Below are 13285 nucleotides of genomic sequence, written 5' to 3'. Positions count from 1 at the left end.
CGGTTTTGGAGTGTGGATCGCACCTTTAGCCTTTATCCTTTTTCCCCACGATTTTCTCGGCTCCCATGCGACCGAGCACTCGGGGCCTTTCCCTCTTGAGGGTTTTTGGCCAGCATAAGTGCTAATCGCACATCAAAAACTGCCTCCTTTTCCCGATCTGGGCTTCCCAGGGGCTAGTTTCGCCTCCTGCACAGTCTCCATGGGCTTCGGTTAGCACACTTTGACCGAGGTCCTCGTCATTCCACGCTGGCTACTAACTGCCACTATTCAGAGGTGTTTCTGATCACTTCATGCTCTTCGAATTCGAAGTTTTGTCCCAATCTGATACAGTCATGATAGTTTAATTATTCTTCATGGATCCAATTCAGATCAATAGGACTTTATTTAACTCATTTCCTATCCAATTTCAAGCTCATAGGAGATGATAAGTGTGGGAATATTCTAGATAGCTCCAAAAGATTCTAGAATATCAAGTCATCAAAAAATAATACCAAGATAAGAAACTTTCCATGTACCTTAATGTGATAGAGATTGGCATCTGCTTCACTTTTGGTGAAGCCCAATTCACGAAGATATGTGTCAATCTAATTATACCATGCTTAGGGCACCTGCTTGAGACCATATAGGGCTCTCTTGAGTCTACACACATGTGTATCTCTATCGTGTGCCTCAAATCCCTATGGTTTCTCAATGTAAATTTCTCCCTCAAAAAAACCATTAAGGAAGGGGGTCTTCACATTCATCTAGTAGATATTCCACCCGATATCTACACGTAATGCGAGAATGGTTTTGATCGAGGAATATATTTCCACTAGGGAAAACATTTCCTTAGAGTTGACTCCCTCTACTAGTGAGAATCCTTTGGCCAAAAATATGGCATTTTACTTGTCGATTCTCCCATCGACTACATGCTTCACTTAGTAGATCCATCTGGAACCAGCCACTAACTTTTTCTATGGTATTGACACCACCTCCCATACAGTGTTCTTCATTATGAAGTCATACTCCTCCACCATGGAATCAACCCACATTGGTTGAGAAACTACTTCCTCAATTAAAGAAGGCTCTTACTTAATGAGTTATTTCATGACAGCGATATAACATGTGTATCTATCTAATGACCTTCTCTGCCTACACAAGGATCTAGGAGCTCTTAAATGCTCCCTAACATCTTGCACTAACTTGTCAGCTTTGCTATTTCTCTTCATCCCCTCTCTAGAAGATTCTGGTTGAGTGGGGCCTCCACTCGACCTTCTATCTGCTCCTCCACATGTGGCTACTCCACAACATCTTCAATCCTTGCATTAGGCTTATCCTTTGGAGCTATAAGATCCTCCTCTACTGGGATACTAAAATCTCACTCTAGAGAGCATATCATATCGTTCTCCACATCAAAAGTGACATATATACTCACCACTCTCACCCTAAGTGATGGAAAATACACCTAGTAATTTTTTGGTGTCTCTTTGTATCCTACAAAGACCCCCATCTTAGTTGTAGCTTCCAATTTCTTCTTGTTATCCTTGGAGACATGACAATACATAGTAGCTACAAAAATTCTAAAGTGAGATACATCTGCCTTCCTCCTAGGGAAGGCTTCTTCGGGTGTGAGCATGCCAAGTATTTTATAAGGGCTCTTATTTTGAAAATAAACTACGATAGTGCATGCTTCCACTCATAGATGTAATGGCAACCCTAGATCATGTAACACAGTTCTTTATGCTCCGACTATTATTTTATTCTTCCTTTCATCCACCCCTTTTTACTATGGGTTATTGGGTGTTATTAGTTCTCTTATAATACCCTACTTGGCATAAAACTACTTAAAGGTGTTAGAAATAAATTATCCTCCATTATCACTCCTCAAGGATTTCAATTTCTGACAAATCTCCTTTTCATCTTATGCTTTGAACTGAACAAATTTTGCAAATGCTTCATCCTTTTCCCTCATGAAGAAAATCCAACATTTTCTATAAAAGTAATCAGAAAAAAAATACATAATACCTATGTTTTGTTGTAGATGTTGTAGAAAAGGGTTCACATATATCAAAGAGGAATTTCTCCAAAATTTCTCCCACTCTACTATCTCAACCCTTAAAGGTGGATTATACATATTTCCCCAATTTATATCCATTGTAGACATCATGATGGTCAAGTGTGCATTTCAAAATACAGTTGGTAATCTCCCACATGATTTTTAAGGCCCCATGCTATAACTGTCCCATGCACTTGTTCCAAAGTTCTCCAACATCTTGACTCTACACTTTTTTTACCTTGTTACTCAGTGTAGCACAAGCTTCCACCTCAAGTTTGTAGAGATTTTTCACTCTAACTCCAATCCATTTCGCTTTCCTAATAACGACATGTCTCAGAAAAAATTTCCCCTTATAGAAAACAACACCATAGTCTCTATCCCCCAATACATCTACAAATATCAAATTCTTCTTTATCCCAGGTAGATACATGGAAGCTTTCATTTGAAGGTGGGAATCTAACTCCCTCTTAAAATTTACAGTTATAATTCCTTTGGTATTGTACCCCCTATCATACCCAAGTTCCATGTGCATATGGAGATCATTCTCCATTAGACATCATGTTATATGGAATGAGGCACCTGAATCTAGATACCACACATTCCCCATTATAGTGCTTTCTATGCATGAAATCAAGGCGAAGTCCAATTCAAATTGTGAGGCGACTGCTTCATCTCCTACTGCACCTGAAGTTTTCTTGTTAGACTTCTTGTGCAAACACTTTCTTGCATAGTGCCCATATTCGTGGCAGTGAAAACATTTTATCTTTCTTAGGTCCTTCTTCTTCTCGAGAAATATAGGGGAAAATAGATTAGCTGATTTCTCTTACTTTGATAACTTCTTGTGACGTATTTTTACTTAAATTTATTAGCTTCTTCTTACACCTGATCATTAGTGTTATTTATCATCAAATAACCACCAAACAATCAAATCAATGAGAAAATAGGACACAAGATGTAGGCGATCAGGGAGGCAAAAAACCTCTTGAACTAAGAGGAAGAACCACAAGAATTCTTCTCTTCTTATAGAACTTCAATTAATGAATTCCAAGACCTATGACCCTTTAGCAAGAGGCTCCAAGACCAAGTCAAACCTTTCTTCTAGAAATTTCTAGAATTTTGAGTTACGCAACTGATTCTTTTGGAACTTCGATCTTACCAACAAATTCTTATGCAACTTTGACCTTCCCAACAAACTCTTCTACAACTTCCTCTTGCCCAAAAAGTTCTTCTGCAACTTCGATGTGCCCAACAATTTCTTCTTTCCAATAAATTGTTTTGTGCAACAAAGTCTTCTACCAAACAAATGTAGAAACCCTAACACAAGAGAGAGAGAGAGGCCCACAAAATTTGATCTAGTTCTTCTCCTTATTTTTTGTCCTTTTCCATCTTCTATCTTGAGAAGATATAACTTGCGTGTATGAGTCTCCAAATGAGTTCTAGTTACTTCTTCTTATTTATAGGATTGTGAGTGGTATGAATTTCTATCTTTAGGCCGACTTATCCCTTCATGTAGGATGACTTGATCTTTGCACCATGATGAGGTCTTGGAGGGTCTTTTCACTATATTTTGACTCAAATAAATTTTCTTTACAATATGTAACATGCTCAAATGGGTCTTCAATACATGACAATGACTCAATTGACTTTATGACAATACTAGAAGCACTCAATGGGTGCTTGACCTAAAAATAAATTTCCCTTGAGCATGACACCCATGCCTTAAGAACAATAATAATAAATTTATTTTTCTCTTTTCATTAAATATATAAAATCATTATTACATTTGACATTATGAAGACTGATCCTAGTTGCATATTTCAACACTCCCTCTTAACTAAGGAGGTATTCATGATCCATGAAAGGTACTTAGACAATCTCAATCTTAAGAATTCTCATCGAAAGAGTCAGAATGGTAACCCATATATGTAGAATCATATCATCCAGCATTATCACATAGGAGGGCCTGAACTAACATCTCTATCTCTCAACAATATCAAAGAAAAATGTTGGTAAGACCAATGATTTAAAAACGCCTTTATCATTAGCTCTAAAGGAACATACGCCACCTGAGTGTTCACAAGTTATGTCCTTCTAGGACTATTCTTATCTTGGATTACCAATCCTCAAAGAGCAGGCCCTTCTATAGCTAATCTTATCTTGGATGTCATACCACATCCTCAAAGAGTATCAGATGTTGGATTCTTACCAAATCCTCCACTATTTCCTCCAATAGTGAAGATAAGAATGATGTGTCTATCTCTCCCTCTCAACTATGGAGGATATACCCATTCTTATAAAGAAATGTGCCATTCCTATAAAAGGAATGTACCCATGCTCCCTCTTATCCAGGGATTTTACCAAGCTCCCTCTTAACTAGGGACTTGCTTCCGATTTCCCTCTTAACCAAGGACTTGTTTCCAACAACAATTTTCTTCTTTGGTGGAGACCATGGGAATTTTAGCTGCTTGTTGAGTTCCTCCTTTCAATCTCATGAAGTTTATCTTCATTATTATGGAGCCTCCATCTTGTAGGGCATCGACCAACCATTACTTCCCTCAAGTTAGTCATGTCATCCTTCGCCTTATTAGAAAGTGATTTTCTAGACCACATCTGGCTTTCCTTCATTAAGCTACCTATTCCACATCATGTTTCCTTTAGGATGTTCCATCCCACCACATGAGTGCTAGTTGTAGGTGAAATCCACAACTATTTTTCCAGTAAACCTGCATTAACCCATCTAAATGTTATTCAAAAAATTAGAAATGGGCATCAAATAAAAAATTACCTTTTCTAATGGCCCTTCATCATGACATATTCTTGTTGTAGCATAACCATCCTGCACACGTATATATATATATATATATATATATATATATGACACATCTCCAAGATATTCATTTTTCAAGGGTCTTATTTTTTTTTCAAACTTTATCAACATCTTTCCCAATGAAGATATCATAGTCAATTCTTTTGGTCATTGGATGTTGATTTCATTCTCAATAGTTCCATCCTCCATGATCTCTTCTTTTCTCTTTATTCACATATGACTTCCTAGGAACTCCCAATCACAGTTCCTTCATTTTTTCAACCACCTCATATTCCATACGAGGACATATTATGTTGATTTTATCTATTTAATATGTGATCCATGCCTGTATGCATCCGTTTAATGAAATATATCATTTTCCCTTGATCATGCTCATGAGGTAGAGCACGCACCCTTACTATTTGAAACTATATAATGACATGACTTCACTCATTGAACATATGCATACATACCTCTTTTCTTCTTTGGTGAGCTAGACTTCCTTCAACACCTTTCTGTACTTGATTGAGAGTGCTTCAATCATATTTGACCTGGTGCATTTGTTTGTCATATTACCATCATTCTTCTAAACAATTTATCCCATCCCAAGTGGGATTCTTAGCAAGTAATATCTCGAGAGATGAACTTTCTAATGAATATTTTAGCAAAGGATCCTAATTATCCTCATGTTGCATATGCTCCTTCCCAATATTTTATGATGAGATTTATAATATATAATTCTCATTTTACCCATAAGTGTTAGTTATTCTTTTAATGAGGTTAACAAGTGATACTTCCTTCTAATGATGACCATCATACAATTCTACTTAAGTTTTCTTTCACGCTTCTTATAATGATGTCTTGATCTCTTGCTTCATCCATATGCTCCTATGATGCCATCTCCTTAAATGATCTATTCTATACTGCTTCTAATTATTCCTACCATGATAACCATATTTTACAAGAACTGAAAAGAACTAGGTGGAGAATATTTATCCCAGTCACTGTAGAGATCTTTTACTTCTTCCTTCTTACACTTCTTTTCATATTCTTCCAGTTCTTAAGTGACATGGGCTTCTTCTCTTCCTCTTTTTATGTTTTCCTTCTTGAGTTTTGGAAAATCTCTCTTGTAGTGTCCATATTCTTGGCATCCATAGTATTGAACCTTCGCCATATTCTTATTCCTTTCCTGAGGACCAAATTTCCCAAAATCTCCTTTCCTGTTCACCCTGGCAACATAAGCTTGATTTTGCTCATTTGATCCTACATCACATTTTTCCATCAACTTGGTTTCTTAAATTTTTCATAGTTACCATAGATAATTTAATGGAGTATCTTCCTTCTTCCCATAAATTCTTGATGTAAATTTACCTCATCCCTCCAGTAGTGCATTCAGTACTATAGTAGTCATTTCCTTGTCAGACATTATCTCTCCTAACTCTTCTGGTTAGTCCATTATTTAAAACTCCCTTATACAGTATAAGGTTATTCCTTGTTGCTTTGATATCATCATCTTGTAGAGCTCGATTCTCAATGATACCACTTCTCCTGCAAAACTTACAGAAAATAATTCCACCAGTTTTTCATAGATGTCTTTTGACTTTTCCAATTTTGCTACATAAGGATTCTTTGAGCACTTATTTTCCTTTTCATGTATTCAATTACAACTTGAGCTTCTTCCTTTGGAGTTTTAGTGGCATAACCCTTAACATGTTCAATGGCTTCATTTTCTATGAGGATTAAATATATCCTCTTTTGCCACGCACGAAAGTTTGAAAACCCAACCAATTTGTTGTTCTCCTTATAAAATGAAGTCATATTAATAGATTCAAATATAGATACAAGGATACTTACTTGTTGAGTGAATATTCTCTTCGATGTCAATATATTAAACTCTATGCATTCTTGGTTTTGATCAATATGTCTTCCTTCAAAAGTGATCATTCAACAAGAGCTAGATCACCTTGATTCCTTAATGATGATGATTTCGCTTATGCCTACTTCTTTAGAATGTAGATAATTTTATATTCTTCGATGTATGGTTATTATATGGATGACTTATGGTTTTTGAAGTATTCTTAGTTCCTTCTAGTCATGCTTGTTAAACTTACAACTTCATATTTTGGCCCTAAATCAGTATTTTCGCTAGTGGTTGCAAGCTTGCAATTTTAACTTGTTCTGCAGAAACCCTAGGTCACATATGTGGATGGAATATGGACACATTTGGATCCTTTTGAATTTTCTTAACCTTGAATTCTTATCCTGACAATTCAGCTTGCTAAATAGTCATTTTTAACTTGAACTTTGGTTCCTTTGAGTGACTGCAATTTTTCAGCTTCTATTGCTACAGGATAATGCCCTAACCTTCAAACGCGTCAAGGAAATTTAGCCTAAAAATAGATCAGAAAATGCATCTCTCTTCTTCATTCTTCCTTTTCTAGGTATAAGGCTAATTTATATTTCTTGATTGAACACTTCTTGATTCTGCTTAGATGCTTTTCTAGTGCTTCATCCCTTCAGTTTCCTTGTTTAATTTTCCTTTCCTTATCTTGACACCTTATCTCTAATACCATGTTGAGAAATATAGGGGCATCTTGTGGTGTATTTTTACTTAACTTTATTAGATTCTTCTTACACTTTATTATTTTTAGTGTTATTTATCATCAAACAACTACCAATTAATAAAATCAATGAGATAATAAGACACAAGATGTAGAAAATCAGCCAGGGCCAAAAACTATCCAACTGAGAGGAAAACCCACAAGAATTATTATATTCTTATAAAACTTCAATTGAAAAATTCCAATAATTATGACCCTTGAACAAGTCCATCCAAGACCAAGTAAAAACTTGCTTACAACAACTTTTGTAAGTTCAACTTACCCAACGAATTCTTCTTGAACTTTGATCTCCTCTAAAAATTCTTCTGCAACTTAAACCTGCCCAACAAACTCTTATGCACCTTCGAGCTGCCCAGAAAATTCTTCTGCAACTTTAATGTTACTATAAATTTCTTCTGCCCAACAAATTCTTCTTCTTAGAAAATGTATAAACCCTAACTAGAGAGAGAGAGAGGCCCAAAAACTTTGATCTAGTTCCTCAACTTCTCTTTTTCCATTTTCCATCTTCTATCTTGAGAAAGTCGAAGTTTCTTGAGTGATTCTCCAAATGAGGTTGAGTTCCTTCTTATTTATAGGCTTGTGAGTGGTATCAATTGATATCTTTAGACCGAATTCATATCTGCACCATGATGAGGTCTTGGAGGGTCTTTTGACTCTATTTTGAATTAAATAAATTTTCTTTACAATATGTAGCATTCCCAAATGGGTCTTCAGTAAATGACATTGACTGAATTGACTTTATGACAAACCTAGAAGCATTCAATGGGTTCTTGAACTAAAAATAAATCTCCCTTAGGCATGAACCCATGCCTCAAGAAACCCACTAATAAATTTATTTTTTATTTTCATTCAATACATAAAATCATGATTGCCTATGTCATTATGAAGACCCAACCTAGTTACATATTTCAACACTTCTTGCCATTGTTATTGCTGGAGTTTTGCCTGCATTTTGCCTTCTTGCCCTTAACTTTTTCTTCCCTTTCGAACCAAAGATAAATTCTCTTCCTCCTCAACTTAGGATGTGTTTACAGTGCTAGACCTATTAACATTCAGGGGATCTTCCCGATATGAAGACCCAACTAGACCTCACATTGTTTGGAGTAGAAGTGGCAACAGTGGAGTGTTAATGATGCTCCATAGTTGCAAAAACACATAGAATGGTGCATGGTAACTTTGGTGATAGCAGGTGTGTGACCGTGCAAAAGCTCAAGTGCAATGCATGGTGGTTCCATCACACAAAAGGAAAAGGACGTGAGCCCCTTAAAATCTTACAATAGTACGCAGATTGAAAGGAACACATGAGCATAATGACATCACAAGATAATATGCAGAATAGTGCATAGGTTAACATTGATGAATTAATACAAAAAAATGCATTCAACAAGATTCATACCAATGCATATGAAATAGTTCATAAGCAGAAGCATAAGTTAAATAACATACATTGGAAATACAATAAGAATAGTCCTACTATATTCACAACATCTGCATGAAAGTGTGTTGGCTTTGAGCTTTTATCAAAAGTGAAAGTTCCAATCATATATACACCATTGATGAACCACTAGCCCCAATAGTGGAATGTGAAGTCAAAAACACGTGCTCCTCTGAAGAAGTATGCTTCCCCTATGCTACAGAGAAGCCAAGTCTCTCATAAAACTCCCAAGCTCTTTCTAAGGCTAATCCTCACCAAAATCTTGGCTCCCAAAATCCCTTTACATGAGTTATGAGGTTTTATTTATAACAAGAGGGGGTGATCCTTCAACTCCCCTTTGTGACCTTTGGGCTATCCCCATGAATCTTCAACTTCTTTACAAAATAACTCATTAAATCATATCATGAATCTTCACATTCCAATATTGCCACTTAGAATTCAACTTACACATTAATTACAAATAATATTACAATTTACACTCATACTCATATGAGACATAATAGGGTAGAGACAACTTGACAATCTAATAAGACAAAACACTATGATGCTTGAGTTTTGGGAAACTCTAGATCAACAACTTCCACTTGATGATTCTTTGTCATGTATTGCTACTAAGGTCGGTACTATGCATTGGCATCCCCAAACTATGTGATGGTTCTAGATGGAAGCAGACTCTAGACTCGATGAAATTTGGGTACAATGTTTTGGAACCCGTTACTACTTCCTTCCGAAGCATGATCAACATTGTCCGCACTTGGATAGGGCCACCAATGTAGTTGTGCATGTTCTTTCTATTCACCTCCAAGGCCTCCTTAATGGAAATCTATCTCAGCTACTCCAAGTATTTATCTATCTCCTCCCTAACCTTGTTCCTTTGTTTTTCTTTAGTGAGTGAGCCAACTAATGGGATTTTGTGGGTCTTCTTGAAAGAATCGAGATTGTTTTACAAATGTGCATTCAAGGACTGAATGTTACCAATGAATAAGGTGATTTGTTTGTCATTCCATATTAACATATGCACTCTTTATTTCTCCATCTCTGCCTATGGCTTCATTTTCTTACCTGAGTCAATAGGTGCCACTTTGTATCACATTCTCCATTCATGCACAACACCAATTGTAGTTTCCATATTTATGGGTGTTTTGAGAAAGTATTTACACTACAACTACAACACAAAAACACGGAAAATTTCCTTATGCATGGTAATCTCCTCATAAAGATCCTGTATGGTCTCCCTAAGTATCGATACTTCATTAAATATCGATGGCTTCATTTTGTCTAAGTGGAAATGTGTAGAAGATCCATTCTCAACTGTTGCGCAGAGTTGTTCAACCTCTTGCCTCATAACTTGCAAGTTCTTTTCTAATTTCTTATTCTTGGCCATCAAACACTAAGTGTGTGACTTTTCTACACCTATGAAGGCCAAGTTGGTTGAGGAAATGGGTTAAGGATGTCTCCTGGTTTTGACCACAATTACCCATTCTCTCATTAAAGTAGGAGATGTGAGATCATATAGAAAATTCTTCTTACGTTCTTTTACAATATTTTTCTGGAGTTCATCATATGACATATTGTATGTGTCCATAACTAGATCATTGTGAAGAGGAACAACTTCCTCTTCCTCGCATGGAGTAAATATTATGTTGGAGGTGGTGGAGAATGAATTGTGACCAATTGTGTGCTATGCATAAAATCAACGTCTTGGTTCTGGGGCTCTGATTCCGCCTCTGTGTGAGCGATCTCTATCAATTATTCAATCTGTTGAGAAAGCTCCTTATCCTACATTTGTCTTCCATCCTCCTCTGTTGGTTTTCGGTTTCGTTCTTGATCATCAACTTGTTTTCGCACTATTTATTTTATGATTTCATGTTGCCTTTCTTCATCTTCTTGGTTTTTCTTCTATTCTTGTTCTTGCTTCTTCTTTTCTTCTTGTAATATCCTCTGATTCTCTTCCTTCTTCATCCATTCTACTCTCCACATACATTTTTCCTTATTTCATCGATTTCTAAAGCTACTTTTATAATATCTGGATCCACTTTCATCTTGCAACTTCTTTATCTCCCTGGACTGTGAGAAACCTTTCTCTTTCCTTTATCCTATATGGGGTTTTTCCCTTCTACTTGCACTACTTCTAGAGTTACTGACTTCTTTGGAGTGACCTGTGAAGTTCCAACCAAATTGACCAGCTTGCCTGTCTTGGAGACATTATAGCAGTTATTCTATGGATCATACTCCTACCAATGAAATGTCTCACTGAGCCACTGAAAGTGAATTCTCATGCAATGGTTCTTGCAAATACATAGGGATCATATGGATTTAAGCCTCAAGTACCTAATGCAAACATTTCTATTATGTTTCCTTTAGTATGCATGATTTTCATGTTCTTTATCTCATACAATCCAATTTACATAGGAAGAGTTTTCCAAGGTTATTTCTTCTTCCTGTGGAAAGACGTTGACAACCTTGTGGCGACATGATATGAAACTTCTTGCATGATGATATTTTCAGTGGCATACCTTGGAAAAACATGTGGCAACTTCTCTCCTCTTAACACTCTAAGGATGGTGCCATCAAGAGAGGAAAATCAATATGTTATCCTTGATATTGCATCCATTACTGCAGATGACATGCAAGGTGGTTCTTCCACAAAAATCATCCTACATAACAAAATGAGGAAGTGGTTAGTTATCATCCTCACAACTCCTTGATGGTTGCAATTGGAGATAACCTTACAGGGGATGTGCATGACAAGTTCTCGAGCTGACCAAGCCTAGTTCATACCAAGGAATGTGTTATGTGCACAGATTGCATCCTGTAAATATGTAGACATATAAATCTCACTTTCCCTTGCTTCGGAGGATTCAGGCCATTACCTACATGGATGCTCAACTATTCAGTGAACAAATCTGACCAGTTAAGTGACTTCCCATTTCTCACAACCTAGTTCCAAATGATTTCCCACTCTTCTAGAGAGGTCTATGTGTTTTGTTGAATATGGATTCTCCAAGCTAAGATGATCAGCAACTGATAGGCCCTCCTAAAAGACCTTGTCTTATATGTGTTAGTGGGTGTCTGTCAGAAATTGGATGGCTCCTTCACCTAGCCCTTAACAAAATACCTCATGACCACATAGTTGTTCATGGCATAGAAGAGTGAATCCATGCATATTTTTGGCTCATGAAAATGGTACATACGTTAGTAATATTCTGCCAGAAAAGTAGCAAGCCTCCGTCCGATGGCACTGCTCAAAGTCATGGTATTCACATTAATATGTGAGACAATCCAGCTAATGACATATGCACATGGGAAGACTGGATATCTACATGAAACCCCATGTGGCCCTCATCTTTAGATATTAATGTATACCTATAGTTCCTCTAGATTTGTTGCAAAGCCCTTGGTCGAGAAAGCTTCATTTAATTTCTACCATGTAAAATATTAGTATTTTTCTACATACAATTGAGTGTCTGAGTATACTAGCAATTTTACTGGAGTTTTCTTAACTACTTCCTCGATATTGCTTTTAGTGGTGTCTTTTGAAGAATTTCTCTTGTGTTCCATGGTAGCAGTGACTGTTGGAGAGAAGTTCTCAACAAGCATGGTATATGTGGGAAAAAAAACACTCATGGCAAGAAAACATTAGCCTTTTTCAAATATATATTCACTACAAGATCAGTCAGCAACTCCATACACTTGTGAGAAAAATTATGCAGTTTTCTTGGGGAGGTGTGGGAGACTGGAAGTTGGACTTGTGCATTACATAGTCGTAATAGCCAAGTTTGATTCTTAGGTATGATACTATGAAATGTGCAGTATATCGTGGGCAATGTCTGAGAGAGACTACACATTGTGTAGTCTTAGTGGCTAAGGGGCATACTAATCCCTAGAACTATGTAATGCACAATTAGGTTAGCCTATACAGTGCACTGTGGAGTCTCAGAGGCCAAGCCCCGACTTGTTCTTCTGAATTGCGTAATGCCCAACTAGGCACTAGCAAAACTGACCAAGGAAAAATGTGGATATGCCTCATGGAAGTGTGAGAAATAAGCAAATCTAAGTGATGATGTGCGTTTAAGTGTATATCTGACTAAATATAGATGCATTAATGTAAATCAAGTGCAAAAACTTAACAAATAGAAGGAAAAATAAATGTGTGAGGAGTGTGACTAAAATGGCAATCGCCATTGTGAAAAAATAAGAAAATTAGCGTCGCACTTATGAAAGGCAAAAAAAAAATTGAAAAAACACTTTTACAAGCTAAAATTCTAGGAACAATGAAGAGAAACAAGAAAAACAACACTTATAGAAGCGAAACATTGAAAAGGGACAGAAAAATCAACAAAAGATGACAAAAGAAAAACTCACATGGAAAAGCAACGACAACTCCA

The sequence above is a fragment of the Pinus tabuliformis genome, chromosome J (genome assembly GCF_031772625.1).
Source record: "Pinus tabuliformis cultivar Carrire ecotype Pingquan chromosome J, CPIR1, whole genome shotgun sequence".
Classification (NCBI taxonomy): Eukaryota; Viridiplantae; Streptophyta; class Pinopsida; order Pinales; family Pinaceae; genus Pinus; species Pinus tabuliformis.
This window is presented reverse-complemented; position numbering follows the sequence as displayed.